Source organism: Pararge aegeria, chromosome 9 (genome assembly GCF_905163445.1).
Source record: "Pararge aegeria chromosome 9, ilParAegt1.1, whole genome shotgun sequence".
NCBI classification, from domain to species: Eukaryota; Metazoa; Arthropoda; class Insecta; order Lepidoptera; family Nymphalidae; genus Pararge; species Pararge aegeria.
This window is the reverse complement of record NC_053188.1, coordinates 2,362,794-2,382,205: the sequence shown is the minus strand read 5'-3', so window position 1 is coordinate 2,382,205 and position 19,412 is coordinate 2,362,794. Positions and strand designations below refer to the sequence as shown.

At 37.4% G+C, this 19,412-nt stretch overlaps 1 protein-coding gene across 2 annotated transcripts in view; it reads right to left on the bottom strand.

Annotated features, from left to right (window-relative positions):
- LOC120626185 (protein GDAP2 homolog) overlaps positions 1-19,028 on the bottom strand; it is a 135,002-nt gene extending 115,974 nt beyond the window's left edge. Inside the window, exon 1 of one of the 2 annotated variants that reach the window (XM_039893558.1) lies at positions 18,898-19,028. The gene's annotated coding sequence lies outside the window, so the exon portion shown is untranslated. Of the gene's footprint in view, positions 1-5,182; positions 5,453-18,897 lie in introns of those variants that run through there. The other variant, XM_039893557.1, reaches the window with a different exon arrangement.
- Positions 19,029-19,412: the final 384 nt, after the last annotated feature.

Genomic DNA, 19,412 nt, shown 5'->3' with positions numbered 1-19,412 from the left:
CAAATACTGCATCATGTGTGTGTGAAAGCAAAGTCTGCGGACTGTTTTCGAGTATCCTTGTCATTATGAAATTCATCAATTGCAGTGTTATAATTCGAAGTTATAAAAGTGTTTGAATACATTCTTTACACTTAAATGTTATAATATGTGTGTGTTTGTGTCTTCCATACAAACTTCTTAGTCTTCTTAGTCCTAGCATTTTTTTTATAGCCTTACTCCTATATCCTCACTAATATTATAAATGCGAAAGTGTCTGTTTGTTCCTTACTTTACGACCTATCTATGCAACCGATCGAGTTGATTTTCGGCGTAGAGTTAGTTGTAAACATAGACTCTTATCTCAGGAAAAAAAACGGTTCCCAAGGGACTCTTTGTCCCAAAACGCGGACGAAGATCGTGGGCAACCACTATTTAGTAAATTTTTATTACACCTGTTATAAAGCGCCAGTCTCCGATAGTTTAAGTTTTCGCCTCAGTGAACGCTACCAATATACTCCCACACCCTGTATAAAATGTTATTTTGTTTTTATATTTTTATTCTGGAGTTTACACTGCAACGTGCATGAACCAATATGTGTTTTATGAAAGAGTGAGATAGAACGTACCCTACGTATAAAATACAGTATTACAGTATTACAGTATTATAAATTAAATACAGTATACAGTATTAAATATATACAGTATTAAAGAGAACCTATACGAATCTATGTACATATAAGTTTCTAGTAACGGTTGCTTGAAAATCGTCGATTAAATTAGGTATAACTTGCACCATTCAAGAATCCGACTAATATTATAAATGTGAAAGTGTGGATGTTGTAACTCAATCAGGCCAAAACGGCTGAACGGATTTAGATGGAATTTAGCATACATTTGTCCTTTGACAAGGACAAGAACATAGGCTACCTTCTATCCCGATTTAAACATTGTTTACGAGCTAAGCCGCGGGCGGCTTTGAAATTTGATATGCATTGCACCTATGCTATGGAAAAGGACATGTACTTTCTATACTGATCTCTCAAAAAGTTTACATGGTTAGAATAAAAATTGTTAAAGAGTGAAACTTTAGACGCAATTCTAAAGACCACGCAGACGAAGTCGCGGGAAGAAGCTAGTAGATTTATAAAAGGCGGCTAATATTTTGCTATATCTTTCGCACAATAGTTATATAGGGCGTGCGAATATTGTGCAAATGAGATCCGCAAGCAAGAAATCAGCCGCATTAGTTTTTCACTTATCTGTTAAATATTTAAAAATATTGAACATAACTTTGTCCTTACGTAATATTGCATCAGCACGGCTAGCATGGGCAGGAGGCAATTATATATTTCCGGGGAAAGGTTAAAAAAATATTTTCTCCCACAGCTTTATCAACTCTTAGGGCACTGGCTCACAAGTGGAAATAATACCCAAATAATATGTTTGTGTAAAAATAAAATGGGGTAAACTTGCCGTGCTTTTGCAGGTGGACACGTTGATTATATCCTATGTCAGGGGATATAATCAGGGGGTATAATCAGGGGGTATAATGAGGGGGGGATATAATTTTTGTCTTCTGCCCGTGCTAGCCCAACAGCCATTGTTAACGCTTTCTTAGACGTCGCGATGACTGCCCTTTTTAACCAGCGAACTAACGTAAATTGGTTAGTTACTTACCCAGTTCTTCAGTGAAAACTTATTTGTCTGACATTACTGGATCGAAGTCAATATTTCGAACGTTGTAAAAGTTTTATCGGTTGCGTAAATGATAAGCTTATAGCTTCCATAGATACAGGCGTCAACCTGTCGTCAATAACAAGCGATAACGTGTTACATGATTTGGTAAAATAACTTAAAAGTCCACCATACAAATAGTAAAATACGTTAATAACACTTCAGTTTGTTAAAGGCTGCCTCAATCACTAAAACGTTGGGGTAAAATTTAAGACTCTACTTTTTAGGAGAGCTGATTTTATATGTACAAGAGACTGTCAACCCTTCTAAAACATCATCAACATTATCATCATTCCGAACCCTACTAACATCCCACCGATGGGCACAGACGTACTCTCTCATAGGACTCAGGAGATACGGATTTAGAGCATAGACCCACCACACTGCTTTAATGCGGGTTGGTGGGCTTTAACTACTATTATCATCAGTTACTGATAATAAACGAAACCGACGGCTTAACGTGTTTTTTGTAGCACGCGGTTTAACATGTCCTCCGTGGTATGGTGGTTGACATCGCTAATTTCCTTACTCCGGGTTTCTACCACCACGCTGCTCTATTGCGGTTTGCCACCCTCCCCGACCACTTAAAAAGTTAGTTATAAGGATCACAAGCGATAGTCCTCTTCGAGGCACGGAGGCAGACATTGCCAATTTTTTAACGCCGGATTGGTACGGATAATTCTTAAAAAAAAATCATATAGATAAAAATTTTTGGCCCGACCCGGGATTCGACCCAGGAGGTGAACATGCTAACCACTAGACCAACGAGGTGGAAAATACACAACGGTCTATGCCCTATCTCGCACTTGCTTATCTTTCCACCAATAAAACAAAGTCCCGCCCCTAGTACGTATAGATCTTTTAAACTACTCGAAAGATTTAAATGCAGTTTTTAGTAATAAATAGAGTGATCCAAGAGCAATATTTCTATGCAATTACATGCATATTGTAAAAGAGGAAAGTCCAGAAATTCAAAGATTTGTAATGTGATTGTCGTTACAAACGTCTTTTGATGCGCTTACATTGCAAACGAGAGCTAAATTTTACGAGGTAGATTAAAATAATGGACTACGGAGTGTTATTAATAATAACTGCCCCAAATTAGTACCTACTTATCTACAATGCAAATTTACCGCGCGAAGCCGGGGCGGGTCGCCAGTCTTCGATACATTATTAACTTTATCCAGCCAGTGCAAACATTATTGGACGTTATTGTTATATTGGACAGCGAGGCTTTTTACCGCTTTGTTGTCTGTTGAATTCAGTGGAGGGTTTTGTAACGCGGACTTTTGTAAGGTCATAACAGAGCACTTCCGACCTGAGTTAAAGGTTTTATCGCATTCCTCATCATCATATCAACCCCCGCACCGCTAACTTCTCTAAGTTTGTGAGTTTCAAGCAATTAAATATCACTTTGTTCAACGGCGAAGCAAAACATCGTGAGGAAACATGCATGCCCGAGAGTTCTCCATAACGTTCACAAAGGCGTGTGGAGTTCACCAATCCGCTCTGGACCAGCGTGGTGGACTACGGCCTGTAGCCTTCTAATGTTCCCAAAGGCGTGTGGAGTCCACCAATCCGCTCTGGACCAGCGTAGTGGACTACGGCCTATACCCTTATAATGTTCACAAAGGCGTGTGAAGTCCACCAATCCGCACTGGACCAGCGACCTTCTCATTGTGGGAGGAGACCCTTGCCCAGTAGTGGGCGGGTAATGGGGTGATAATTTGATATGATGATGATATTTATAAATAATAGCGGAATTGTTTCATTTCTATTGAGTCGATTTGTTCCTAACTACTACTAGAAGTAGTCAGTTTTACCCCAAAAGGCATGAATAGGCGTTTCCAGGCGTAAAGACGAGCCCATTGAACGTCTTGTGGTTTAAGGAAGAGTAGAAGGTACCAGAGTTCTCTTTAAAATTGTAAAGGCGTGCGAAGTCTACCAATCCTCAGTTGGCCAGCGTTATGGACTACGGCCTTAACTCTCTCAATCTGATTGGAGACCCGTGCCTTGTAGTGGGCCGGATAATAATTTATTTATTTATTTAATAATGACCAAATTACTGATTGGGTGTACATGGGTGTAAATAATGATCTTCACCCGCTCGAGAGGAGAACGGAAGAGAATGAATACGGATAGAAATAAATATTTAATATATTATGAGACTTAAATTAAAAATTTAATGATGTAAGTTTATTGTTTAAATAAAATTAAGCAAAATCTAGCCCGGCGAAGCGGGCTGGGTACGCTAGTTTAACTACATAATCTCATGTTAAATTAATCATAATTTGAATAGGTATCCTTTTAGAGTTACTCGTTACTTTACTCAACTTATTTCGTTATTTTTATGTGTTGCCTACAAAACATGAATTATTTAAGAATATTAGAAATTTACTTTGAACCCGGCGTGCATCGGGGAGCATGAAAACTCCCGACACTTATACTGTTATAGTTAACATCATAATCATGTCAACCAATGGACGTCCACTGCAGGACATAGGTCTTTTGTAGAGAGTTCCAAATACGGCGGTCTTGTGCCGCCAGGGTCCAACGGCTCCGTGTTTATACACATTAATGTTATATATGTGAACAGGGAGGGAGGGGGCAGGGAGGATATATTATGTGAGTAATTAACATATCTGTAACACCGCATGAGTAAGCGCTGCATAGTGGGTTTAAGCTCTATATTTTGACGACCTCCCTGGCGCGACGGTGACGGCTGTGAATTTAAGAAGGAGGTCCCGGGTTCGATTCCCGGAAGGGGTAATTTGGGGATTTATAATTTCTGAATTTTCTCTGGTCTAGTCTGGTGGGACCACGCTACCGACAAAGACGTGCCGCTAAGCGATTTAGTGTTCCGGTGCGATGTCGCGTAGAAACCGATTAGGGGTATGACTGCTACACTCCCTAACAGGTTAGCCCGCTACCATCTTAGACTGCATCATCACTTACCACCAGGTGAGACTGCAGTCAAGGGCTGTAATGGAATAAAAAATAAATATGTCCCCAGCAGTGAGACACCAACATTCAGAGGATGGTGATGACTTTAAGCACTATCCTTAATCAGAGAAGAAAGCTAGTTTAATAGTTAAATGTCTGCAAACTACAAATCCTCAATACATATAAACTAGGATTTTAGTTGCCCGTCGGTCGCCGCTGGGTTCCACACTACCGGTTCAACCGCACTGCCAAGCATTCAAGTACAATAATGTACAGGAACCTATTAGAGATATGGGTTCAATAAACTTCCATACTCATTACAGGTTAACGCGTTACCTCTAGCCTGTTACGTCATTTTCCAATCAGGTCGGATAGCCAACTTGTGTCTGGATAGAAAAACTACATATAAAATAATATTTCAAATGTCCTTAGTAATACCATTAAAAAATAAACTATACACAGTCATTAGTTAAATCAAATGTGACATTCGTATAACAGACAAAGAAAATGATAAAAAAATATTCACCATCAAATATGAAATCCAGTGTGACAGAGTATATTGCCTTGTATGGTGAAACTTTAACCTTAAACGTATCACTCACACACAATATTGTGTACACACGAAAAAAATAACTATTTAAGTATTCCGTTGCGCGTACGATCGACACGTCCGCACTGCACTGCGGTTGGATAGCTACTGAACGTAGGTACAAGTTATACCTTAGTGATCTGATGATGATCAGTAACAAGAATTCAAATTACTTCCAAAGGTGGGTTACGGGAGAATGTATTTTGATTTTATTGTCATAGTGACTATAATCGTATGTGGGATGTTCGTATCGAAATATCCAGTTATTCAATAAGCCTGTAGGGTTTGCCCACGCCGCCGTGTCGTATATGTATCTCTTTGGCTAGTTTGCAATGCAACCTTCCTACACAAGTAAAGACTATTCTCAGAAAATTAGAAATTATATTAAGCAGCATCACATAGAGAATAATGCGGTGAATAAGAAGCGGTGATAGCGCAGTGGGTAGGAGCTCGCCTTCACATTCGGGGGCCGAGTTCGAATTCCAGCACGCACCTCTAACATATGTGGAGTCCACCAATCCACACTGGGCCTGCGTGGTGGACTACGGCCTTAACCCCTTCTCATTGTGGGAGGAGACCCGTGCCCTGTAGTGGGCCGGTAATGGGTTGATATGATGATGATGATAATCAATAATGTGGAACACATATACATACATACATACCTACAACATAGACTGTTAACACCCTACCGTAGTCGGGTAAAAAGTGCTTGACTTTTATTTACGTTTAAACTATATTTGCAAATAAAACTTTTGATACCTAAGCCAATCTCGGCGAAATTTTACATAAAGCCGACATCCAGGAAACTGGTATTGGGATTATTTTTATCTCTGGAAAATAACAATTTAAAAAAAATGCAAAAAAAAAAAATGAGGACGAAGTCGCACCTAGCAGCTAATTATTTATTTATACTAAGATTGCTATTTATTCATGAGATACGAACTACCTCAGAAAGTAGGGTTACTGTACAAATGCGGTGACATTTTACCCCCCCACCCCCCCACACACACACACACACAGGTGTGTTCATAACAGCTAAAAATGTATCTGCAAAACATACCAGTATAATTAATTAAAAGCATCATACAAATTGAACATCGAAATATTTTTTTTTCATCTCTACTGTAAAATTTTAATTACTTTCCGTGTCACACATTGTACCTACACTAATTGAATTACGGATGTGTAGGTTACACTAGTATATGCATGAGAATGTAGGGAAACGTGAAAGCTCGAACGGAGCAATCGACCTTCGTGCCCTTTGAAGCGGATGCACAAATTAAAGGTTTGTTAGTTAGTGTAGGTGATAAAAAAAATTATGTCTACTACATAATGTTTTTTCTGCATTTTTTAGTTCCATATAAAGAGGAAAACGGTAGCCTGGAAAAAAATCTAGTTACGGGCAGTGGCGTGCATAGAAGGTATGCAGAGGGTATATTCAGATGACATAAAATGAAGAAAATCTCCAGTACGAATTATAAAAAACTTAAGGATAGGCTTTGTAAGAGCTATAAAAAGCCTATCCTCAAATATTTATAGCTCGTACTGGAGATTTTCATAATTTTATATCATCTGCAGCACAGAAAGCAACAGTTGAAAGAGTCAAATTCGTGCCGCTTTTATAAAATCGCCAAAATCGCCTTCAACAGAAGCTGATGGAGACAGTTTACCCACTCGAAGTTGAGATCTCACCAGGATATTCAGTGATGAAGGAACGTCCAGAGAGAGATGAAGAGGAGCTATTCGTAATTCAGGATTTGAATGATTAGTAATAACAATAAATCTTTCAATCCCGCAAATTGCATTTCACGAAAATTTCGTTCCATATTACAATCTCAATAACAAAATCTTAGGATCGCAACAGAAAATCTTAAAATCATATCTAATATAGGTGTGTAGTGTCACAGTAAAGGTATACCTTTACTGTGACACTACTACTAACTACTACTACTAAGCGAAAGAGTTGGTCTGTTTATTTACTTTTTTTATACAAGTTAGTCCTTGACTGCAAGTGATGATGCCGTCTAAGATGGTAGCGGGCTAACCTGTTAGGGATTTTGGTAGTCATACCCTTAAACGGTTAGTACGCGACATCGCACCAGAACACTAAATCGCTTAGCGGCACGTCTTTGTCGGTAGGGTGGTAACTAGCCACGGCCAAAAACTACCACCAGACCAGACCAGAGAAAATTCTAAATTATAAATTCCCAATTTGGCCCCGCCGGGAATCGAACCCGGGACCTTACTTAAATTTGCACCAGGTAGGTCGTCAAAACTTGAACGCGATGATCTCAAGAACTACTAGTACGTATTGAAAAATTATTTCTGAGAGGCAGGCTAAAGGTTATATATTATCATGCTAAGACCAATAGCAGAATCCAATGAAGATTATTTCAAAAACGGTTTTTTTTTTCCTTTTGAGAGCTTCCGCTGCCTGCGATGCGTAAACGGTAAAAGTTGCGATAAAATAATAAATTACAGAGTTGTTCCCCTTTAAAAGTTCTAAAAAAAAGTCCGCGACAGCATGTGTATCTTTCTTTTAAGGTTGACTAAAACTTGGACGTAATCGCGAGGGACCGCTAGTAACTTAATCTATTAACTAAAAAAAATTAAAAATATTTGTTAGAAGCAGGCGTAGTCCATGAAAAGGATACAATGAACGGTAAGTTTGATTTTCTTTAATCCGCTAAAACCAGGAACATATGTACGTTGCAAATTTTCTCAAAGATCTTTCAAAATGTAGCTACCTAATCTACTCACATTTCACTCCACCTCCGGAGCATTCTCAGCAGGGCTATATCAATATCTGACGCGCTCGGGGATGTCCATGTAACAGTTTTTTTTTACCTATTTAAAAATCTATATAACACTAGCTATTGCCCGCAACTTCGTCTGCGTTTGATTTTGTTTTTAAAGTATTCAGTATCACTAAGCCTTAAATGAGTATAGTAGTATATATATATATATATATATATATATATATATATAACATGTGACTGTCAATTAATTATAGACAAATAATTTGCAATAAAATAAAATTGCGACTATAATTAAAGATCTAAGCTATCCTATCTCTTAAGTTGGACCAGACTGCTCACGGTGTGCCAATTTAATTTAAAATCGGTTCAGTATCGGTTTAAAGTAGTTTAGGAGTCCATCGCGGACAAACATCGTGACAGGAGATTTATATATATTAAGATTTTTTTCTTCTTATCATCTAAGCTTTGCATCCCAATAGGTCTCTACGACGCTCGAGAAATCCCCATTTAGCATCGTGGGCTCCCCTACTATACTTAGGTCAATGGGATATGAGACTGAATTATTGAAAACCTTAAAATAACTTACTTCGCGTCGTTACAAATTCAGGTGTAAAGAATGCCCCATCCTAGAAAATAAGGAAACCGTCATTGTTTCAGACTTAAGATTTTATTGCAAATATTTTATACATTATTAATATTTTTAATTAAATAAAATGAAATGAGCGCTGTGTTCTTTAACAAGTGGTGGTTCCAAGTTCGATCTCCGGCAGGGGTCATTTGGTAATTTTTAATCTCTGAATTATAGTCACCTGCAAAAGCGTGCTGCCTAGTGATTTAGCGTCCAATATGATGCCGTTATAGTGTACTCGCTGGTGCCCTCGACTTTTGATTTTATTTTGATGTGGCATTCAATTTTGTTGTTGTTCTAAAAATAATTAAAGTATTCAGTATCGCTAAGCCTTAAATGCGTAATTTGCTGCTGTCAGCTGAGGATTTCTGTCCTCTATCTCCAACCACATTCAGATCCACACAAAGTTTGGGCAAATTAAACACATATTATAACATCTATAGTACAAAAATAATTATTTAAATCGGTTATAATTTTTCGGAGTTATGGTGTAAAATCGTCAAACACTTTCATCCCCTCTCCCAAAGGAACAGAGCTTAATGTCGGGATATAAAGTATTACTAAGTAGTAAAGTATTACATATTACTTCTAACACTTCCAAGAATATGTGTACAAAGTTTCATGAGCATCGGTTTAGTAGTTTTTGCGTAAAAGCGTAACAAACAAACTAACATTGACATTTATTAAGTAGGGATAGGGAAGTAGGGATAAACAAGCCTAGGCTTTTAGCTTTATTTATTTATTTATACTCTTTATTTACACACTACAAGTAAAAAAACAGAAGAAGAATAAATAAAAAAAACACAGACAGAAGCAGTATACAAAAGGCGTATATAAAAACTGTACTGTATTCTAATATAATTACGGCTCCATTTACCTAAATAAGTAAATTATTAAAAATTAAATTAGGTATTTCAAGTAGACCTACTATAAAATAATGTCGATCGACTGGCGCAGTGGGCAGCGACCCTGCTTTCTGAGTCCAAGGCCGTCGGTTCGATTCATACAAGTGGAAAATGTTTTTGTGATGAACATTCAACAATGTTTTTCATTGTCTGGGTGTTTATCTGAATATTATAAGTATTTATATATATTATTCATAAAAATATTCATCAGCTATCTTACTACCCATAACACGAGCTACGCTTACTTTGGGGCTAGGTGGCGATGTGTGTATTGTCGTAGTATTTTTATTTATTTATTTATACAAGCACGTCTGAAACGTTATTCAGTCTGTTGGTAGTGACTCTACCACCTACCTATAATTTTATTGCTCGATAGAGTGGATTGAAGTAGACCTTAGAGACAGGCCAACCAGGAGTTGAACAGTGTAAATAGGCATGGCTTGCGTCAAGCGGTTATTTTAACAGAGATAAGGGAAACACGAGGAAATGCGTTATCGAGCTTCAACGTGGACATAATAAATAGGTACTATATAGGTACACGCTGACTCAAGTACTTTCAGTACCTACTTAACAGTGTTAGGTGCGGAATAGTACCCTGTAGTACAAGATAATATGGCCTAATCGAAGGTCGGTTTCGGCTTATGATACCGAATTGTACCTTCTACTTTAACGCTCTATTATATTTGGAATTTTGTGAATTTTATAGTGTACAATAAAAGTTATTTTCATTCATACATACATACATTCATTCATTCATTCATTCATTCATTCATACTCGGTAACGTCAGAGTAAAATGGATCTTATACCCCTTGTTTCGTAATTTAAAGTTAGTTTTACTTCCTTTTAATAGGTTTAGTTCGGGATACACACCGACCAAGTGAGTAACTCTTGAAATATAAAACTGATAGGGGCACTTATATCTAATATTTGACGGCCGATTGGCGCAGTGGGACGACCCCACTTTCTGAGTCTAAGGCTGTGGGTTCGTTTCCCACAACTGGAAAATGTTTGTGCGAGGAACATGAATGTTTTCCAGTGTGTTTATCTGTATAAGCATTTATGTATATTATTCATAAAGACTAAAAATATTCATCAGTCATCTTAGTACCCATAACACAGACTACGCTTACTTTGGGGTTAGATGGCGATGTGTGTATTGTCATAGTATATTTATTGATTATTTATTTATTTATTTTACCTAATATTGGAGTTAATCACACAGTGCACTTTTAACGTCAGCCGAGTCGCGAGAAGGGGAAAACTTGCGAAGTACTTTTCTATCCCATTCCTAATCCTTGGAAACAAATTGAACTCATATTTGCATGTGTCCAAAGATAAAAGTTTCCTTCGCACAATGATCGACAAGAGTTCTCTTGCGATCATTGTACCTACTAGAAAATAAAGAACTCCCTAGTTCTTTTGTATTTTTGGTTGTCGCGGTTCCAGGTGATTTTTAGCATCATTCTGTAAAGCCACATTTCGGAGAATTACAGTTTGCTGGTTGCTTACGTTTTGAGAACCCAATTTTATAAGATGGCACCTAAAGACCGAGCTGTAATTTTGGACTGCGAAGAGTCTCGGGCATCTCATAAAATGTGGCACCGGCTTGGCTGATTCCCACAAGTGATCAAGACTGGACGTGAAGTACCTAATAAGGAAGTAACCGCTTGGCAGGCATACTAAATTAATATTAATCAAAGTTTCAATGGAAATGAAACGGAGCGCAACCCCATGGCTGCATCTGCAATGAATGAAGTTGTGGATCTAAAAATAGCCCCGGGGTGGTTCGCCGGGGCTGAATGGAGCCCGCTTCCGGCAATTGGGTCACTGTGCCACCCGTGACGTCACGCCTGACGTCAGCGACGCATTCCAGGAAACTGGGTCATAGTGAGTCCTTTTCGAAGTGCTATTTATAGATTTCATTCAGGTGCTATGAGTTTTCGATATGTCAGAGCGTGCACTTTCGCTTGAAATAACATCTTAATGTAAAGTTAACCTACTAGTAGTGATGTCATCCTTGAAGCAGTGCTGAGCACAATGGTGGGAGGTCCCGGTTTCGAACCCAGGCAGGAGTGAAAAAAATATCTTCGTTTCTGATCCGCACCGCTCCGGATCTGGAATGCCCTTCCAGCTTCAATTTTCCCCAGTATCTACAACATGAGTACCTTCAAATCAAGAGTGAATAGTCATCTTCTAGGCAAGCGCGCTCCACCTTAGGTTGCATCATCGCTTACCATCAGGTGTGATTGCAGTCAAGCGCTCGTCTTTAAACTTAACAATTTTCTTCTTTTCTTCAAATTCAGAAAGTATGACTTTCTGAATTTTCTTTAACAGAATTTATTATATTGGATATACATTCCATTTTTACAAACGGTCAACATTAACGGGACAGGGAATATCCGGGGGAAGGAAGTTATACAGATTATGGAGTTTCAGAAAAGAAAAAAGTTTGAGAGTGACCGATCTTTCGCTTGGCCCGCACCACTTTCACACAAAGAGAGATTTCTTATCCTCGACCTCAACTGAGTAAGATGAAAACTCCCGGTGCACGCATAGCAGGTTCGCAGCTGACTTTACAATCCTATTGGTTCAATGACACTATTTGGCATATATTACTAATTGTCGATGTAATTGTTTTTATTGTTTTCAGTCACTTAATAAATTAAAGATTTTATGTGCATAAAAAATAAAAACTTTGATAATGCTGCTACTAAAACACCATGTTTCGCCAGTTATTATCGCCCGTCTCTGGAGCGAGGAACACTTCAGTCATTCATATCAACCCATTACCGACCCTCTACAGGGCACGGGTCTGTTTCCACAATGAGAAGGGGCCACCACGCTGGTCCAGTGCGGATTGACTTGTTTACTTCGCGTACTTTCATAGTGTGATGTCTTACGGGATCTTATTATGGGGCAAAGCTGCTGATATTGAAACTATATTCATATTGCAGAAAAGAGCTGTACGGTCAATATATAAACTTAAATCACGTGAATCCCTCCGTGAAAAATTTAAAGAAATTGGTATACTTACGGTAGCCTCACAATACATTTATAACAATATAGTATTTGTAAGACAACATATTAGTCTTTATAAACAAAAAGTGGATATAAACAGTCGACTTACAAGAAATGGTCATAAATTAGTGACATCTGCATATCGTCTGCGAAAGGTGCAGAAGTCATTTGTGGGATTGAGTATACGCTTTTATAATATGATTCCTAAGGTAATTTTGGACCTACCAATCCATAAGTTTAAAGAATGTGTTAAAACACATTTATTACAGCGAGGTTATTATACAATTGATGAGTTTCTTAATGACAAGGTTGCTTGGAAGCATCCGGCTCCGCTTTCATCTCTCACAAGATAGAAAAATGAATGTTAAAATATAAAATGTAAATTTTTGATGTTGGAAAAGAGCAACTGCTGAGTTTCTTGCCGGCTTCTTCTCGGTAGAATCTGCCTTCCGAACCGGTGGTAGAGTCACTACACACGGACAGACTTGACGTTTCAAAAGTGCTTGTATTAGGCCTACTTGAAATAAATGAATTTTGAATTTTGAATTTAGAATTTTTTGAATTGATGAACTTCATACGCCTTTGAGAACATTATGGAGAACTCTCAGGCATGCAGGTGTCATTAAGTTGTTTTCCATTGTAACAAGAGATATATCAATTACTTAAAGCATAACGTTAAAGGTGCGTGCTGGGATTCGAAGTCCTAGCCACTGAGCTATCACGTTTCGTAATATACTTTAATATATTTAGCGTGTTCATGTGACAGTTGCTTTGTAATTTAAAGAAAAGTCCAAAATGCTTCGGTTTGAAGTAAATCCCGCTTTAATATTGAAAAAAACATGCTTTTACAAAAATACGTGTATTTAGCGCAACGCAGTCTCTCTTGCCTCTTACTCTTGTTTAAGATTTTCACCTAAAATCTAGGCAACCATTATTGGATCAAGTTTTTAATAAAGCAACCTAATACAGTAAGATACAAAATAAAATAAGCTTGAGAGATGAGTTATATGTTAACATACTATCAAATAGCTTATGAGAGTATTTCGATAATATTTAAGTGCCCACCTGCTTATACATGGCAACCCCACAGTTGGGCACTGGGGTAACCAGGCAACCTTTACGTTTTCAACTCTGCAGGGTATGTTCTGTCAACTGGTGTACGATTTTTTTTTAATAATTTATGAGAGAAGTAAATTTCATACATTTTATTTAAAAAAATATTATGTAATACTTTCCCTTTTCGCTATATGCAGTGGCGTGAACTGAGTCTTCGACCAGGGAACGCACAAAGCAGGAAGATGGTACAATATGAAAAAATTCCCCTGCAATACGAGTTTTGTAAAATAATTTGGGTAAGCAGTGCTTTTGTTCATATTTTTTTTTTTTTTTAAATTATTACGACAATACACAGATCGCCATCTAGCCCCAAAGTAAGCGTAGCTTGTGTTATGGGTACTAAGACGACTGTTGAATATTTTAATAAATAATATACATAAATACTTAGAATATACATATAAACACCCAGACACTGAAAAACATTCATGCTCATCACACGAACATTTTCCAGTTGTGGGAATCGAACCCACGGCCTTAGACTCAGAAAGCAGGATCGCTGCAAATTGCGCCAATGCGTTTATAATCTATCAATTATATTTCTTATTAGTTACTTATAAATACCACATCATGGTATACATTTCTTATACCGGATCTCGCACATATGACTTATAAGGCTCGAGATAAGCCTTATAAGAATGCTAAGAGTCGCTAAACAGCTATGCAAAATTTAAATAAAAAAAAAAACAAAATCAAAGTTAATTTTTTTCAAGTAGCCCAATTTCCATCTATACAAAGATTTGCCCGGTAATGACCACGCTGGGCAGGTGGGTTGGTCTTCGCAGGGCTACACTGATCGTACCGGCGTAGCTGCTGCCCGACACCGGTCTGTGCCATTTATTCAGCCTAGCCAATTCGAAGTGGTTATACCGCCACTTGTCGGTCGCCAGAGCCTCGTCGGTTAGACGGCAGGGTGCACCACGTGCAGGTGAGGTTAGCATTTTGGGAGGCTGACTGGTACTAGCCTCCCACTTACACATGGACGGAGTAACTCCCTATAATAGACCTATGTCCAGCAGTGGACGTCAATTGAATGAGGTGATGATGATGATGATGATGATGAGGCCCAATTTAAAAGCACTATTGAAACGTCAAGTCAGTCTGTTTGTAGTGACTCTACCACCGGCTCGAAAAGCAGATTCCACCGAGACGAGCCGAGATGCTCGGAGTATAGGTATGAATTAATGAACACACTTTTATTGTACACCAAAGAAAAAAGTGGTTACAGAGACAAAAATACATAGCAAGAGAGTACAATTTGGTAGGTACCTGCGTGATCAAATCTGTAATGAGAAGATGCGTAGAAATTCCAGAGGTATAGGACCGATATAGCTCAACGAGTTGCTGAAGAGGCAGTGAGGTGGGCTCGGAGAATGGGTGGACGTTGTATTACCAAGGTGCCCTCACAACGTTCACTCAAGACTTAAAACCAGTTGCAGGTAGTCACTTGATACATCAATAGCCTATACAAGTCCACTGCTGGACTAAATAACTCTCCCAAAGGGAGCGTTTCACGTTTGCCCATAATCACCAAGCTTGGCAGACGGGTTGGTAAACGCAGTACACAGAGGAGTGACTCAGAGTCTTGTGGAAATCCCCGCAAAATACCTATATCCAGATAGTGGATCCTTCGGTTCGGATTATGAATTTATATATAACAACATACGTAGGAAGAGCATATTATAAGAAGCAATGCCAAATTGGACAAAATTAAGTTTGGTCAATTTTGGTTTAAGATTCAAGATGGGCTAGGATTAGGACGTAACATTTTGTGGTCACGGACGTATTTACGAGTTAAAGATTAGAATTCCATTACTTAACCTCTTGTTAATGTTTAAGACGTTTTGTTTTTATATTATTCAATTTTGACACTTTAATTGCTCGCAAATATTTAGCAGCAAAATGCTGAGGAGTGACGCGACTGTGTTTGGGATTAAGAACACCACATATATGTCTTCATCGTACTAATCGTATTTTACTAATATCCTATTCTATCCTGTCCTACTAATATCCTATCCTATCCTATCCTACTAATATTATAAATGCGAAAGTTTGTATGTTTAATATGGAAACTACTAAACGGATTTTGTTTAAACTTTACAGTATACTAAAGGTTATACTTACATCGGAATAACACATAGGCTTTGGGTTATTATTTTTTTTTATTTCGGTTACTTGTCGTAACCCAAAAATGATTTCACATTTGCTTTCAATCCGTTGTTTAAAGCAGTGTTAAACCATTCCTGAACTCTTCTTTCTACTAAGCGCGAAGATTACGGCGAAAACAATGCTTCTCGCAACAAAAAACAGTCTACATTTCAAATTTACAGGTTCTTATATTTTAAAATGAGTATTACAATGCCATTGATCGACCAATGAGACATGATTATAATATCTGACTTGGGCCACAGGTCATGGGTTCATATTATTGTTCTGAGCTTAGTGAACTAGTCTTTAGGTATTTAAGATAACGTAATTTTAAATATTCGTTGATGCATGCAAACGAAATGTTTCATTAAACGGTCACTGCCCAGCGCCCACAATACGAGTTTTGATCAAGATGTTGGACTGTTGAGACAACTTCCTTACCCTTAATGCATTGGATCTGTAAAGTATTATAAACTAGCAACTACCCTAGCTTTCTTATAACCCGTTGTTGCTCATAGTTTACTTACTTCGAAATTCACAATACTTACAATAAAACAGAAGCAGGTTAAATTTTGTGCATTGAAGATAGTTAGGAATTTATTTGTAGGGCACTATCGAATCTAAAAAAAAAATTACGGTTTTGAATGTTATTTCACATATGTCTGTCTGTCTGTATATTGGCCGCGATCAAGCCAAAACTACTTGATGAATTCAAATTAAACTTCTCATGATTTAAGTTCATACTACAAGGTAGGACAGAGAATACTTTTTGTCCCCATATTCAGTCCCCAGTTCCTTCCTAGCAGGGGATGAAAGCTTATGACGATTTAACACCATAACATCGTATAAGTAACCGATTTTATTAATTACTGGTTGTTCTCTGATTTATACGTTATTACAAATGTGTGTGTTACTCTCAGTCCTTTCAACCTACTCTATTCCAATTTAAGGTGTTTTGGTGAGGATAAATATTCTACGCATTAGATTAGTTGTATTATTAGTTTCGTATTACATAAATTGGAGAATGACCTGCCAAAAGGATGGCGCAGAATAGCCAGGGACAAAGCTCACTGGAGAATTCTAGAGGAGGCCTATGTCCAAGGACATCCTGACTAAGCGTTATAAGGTTTTATGACATTTCTTTAAAATTAAGTATCACATAATTGAAATAATAGATTTGCAAACTCTGTAGTGTATAAGTAACGAATAGCTAATTAGTCAGTTTATAAAGGCAATTTTTATTTGTATTTAATTTTTTATGTATTACATAAATTTTGTGTAGATCTGATGAATATTATTGGAGACAAAGGAACAGAACTCCGCAGTAAAGCAGGAAACCCCAAACTAAAGCCTTACTCATTACCATAAAGATATGTCACAAGTATAAGCTTCGCTATTATGACTGAACAAATAATGATAGTTTTTTTTTTAGTTAATTTATTCACAAAACTACCTTACTGTCAAGACGAAAAAGAGAAAAAAAAATATAAATGCATATGAGTCAACTAACAGATGCTAAATTCTCTTTCAAATATCTAAACTTGGGCAACCATCGATAAACTGACTAGGGTCAAGTCAATGTTGCTAGCAACATATCCTTTACCATCCATTATTTGCTACGGGCGAAAGGGGGCCCCGCATATTTAATACCACTCATCTCCGCCTGACTGACTGACTGACTGACTGACTGACTGACTGACATACACGCACACGCACACGCACACGCACACAGACATTGCCTATAGTAATTGACTACAGTATTAATTACCCACAAAATTGTAACCTATAGATAGCAAATACCTATTCAAGATAAGTTTATATATTTTTAAGATATGTTTATACATATTTAAGATACGTATTGAGTATTGAATTGTATTTTTACTACTTTATACTTAAGAACCTATAGCAGATTAAAGAATTTCCTACGGGCCCTGCTTTTGCCTAATCAGGCACTGCAGCTATAAAAGAAATGAGAAAAAAAAAAGAAAAGTTAATCTACTGCATATGAGTTAACTAACAACGGCTAAATTCTCTTTCAAATATCCAAACTTACCACCCAATATTTGCAGTCATTTGAAGTAGGGAATTAAAAGAAGGTAACAAGAATAATGTGCAATCAGCAAAAGTTAAGTAATAACAGGTTTCTGATAACAAATGATTAAAGCTCAAAGATCAAGAATGGATATATAATTTGTGCACACTATTATCTACTTTCTGTACTCTCTGTGCTTAATTGCATCAAGCTGAACTGTTTGTGTTTGTGTATTTGAAACTACAAGTACCAATGAAACAATGTTTGCATTAGGTAACTGATTTATTGAGGACAGTTGCAGACTATTTAGCAGTAAGCTGTGCTTACTGTGTGCAAGTAAGATTGCAAGTGAACCCACAATTAACACTTGTACATAAAAGTAAACTACGACAAGAAAGGCACATAATAAAAAATATATACATGTTGTATAATAAAGCTCGAAATAAAAATATAAAAATAATAAGGCTCGCCATTGGTCGACCCCCAACAAGGTGGGCAGACAACATTAAGCGCGATGCAGGTAGCCGCTGGATCCAAGCGGCACAGAACCTTGGAATTTGGAACTCCCTACAAAAGACCTATGTCCAGCAGTGGACGTCTATCGGTTGATATGATGATGATGATATAATAAAGCTAGCAGCTCTAAATTATGGGAAATAAGCAATTTGACATAATTAAAAAATCTCAGATTTTACAAACTTAACAAAGTCTTAAACCCACTAACCCACATTAGAGCAGTGTGGAGGATCAAAATTCTGAACCCTAAGAGAGGCGTGTGAGATGGCCATACCTACCTTTTATTTATGTCAGACAATGTTAACTCACAGAAAAAATAATTAATCATTTAAGCACTCGGAATTTCACCAACTGTTCTTGTTGGCCTGCCAACTACCATAAATGAGTGAATACTAAAGAGAAAATGCAGTTTATAGAAGTCCCAAAATGTATTTTAACTCGGTACTCACGTCTGCTTGACATTGGCCTTCCTTCCAACACAATCAATAAAGAATGTAACATACAACTTGACAAAAACATAACATATACTCACGGTACGGAGAAGAATGGAGAAGGAAATCTGGAGCTTACACTAGCACTGAGGTAGTTTTAGTTGTATAAAAGCACTTTTCCAGTAATAATTGATCGGGAAAATATTCAAAAACGCGAGCGATTGCCCGTTCGCGGCCGCTGTTTATTTGACATTGACATTTCATGAATTTTCACCAAAATTTCCTTGAAATTTCAGTTTATTATTTGACGTCGGATGTTGTCAAATTGATGCACAGATATTAAAGTAAATACCATAGACTAAATGACAAATAAAATTCAATTCAATTTTATAGAAAAAATGTGTTAAAAACGGAGAAAAACAAATTATGATACTAATACTGTTCCAATTAAAACTAATAATTTTCCTGCGGTTTTTAGCGCCATCTATATTGTAGAACGAAATTATTCACATAGCCTGTAATTTAGACCCTAAACCGAGTTTAGTATCATCCAGTTCAAGACAGACCCCTAAGATGGCGTTACAGTCAGTTTTCATAATAACCTAGTTTACAACAT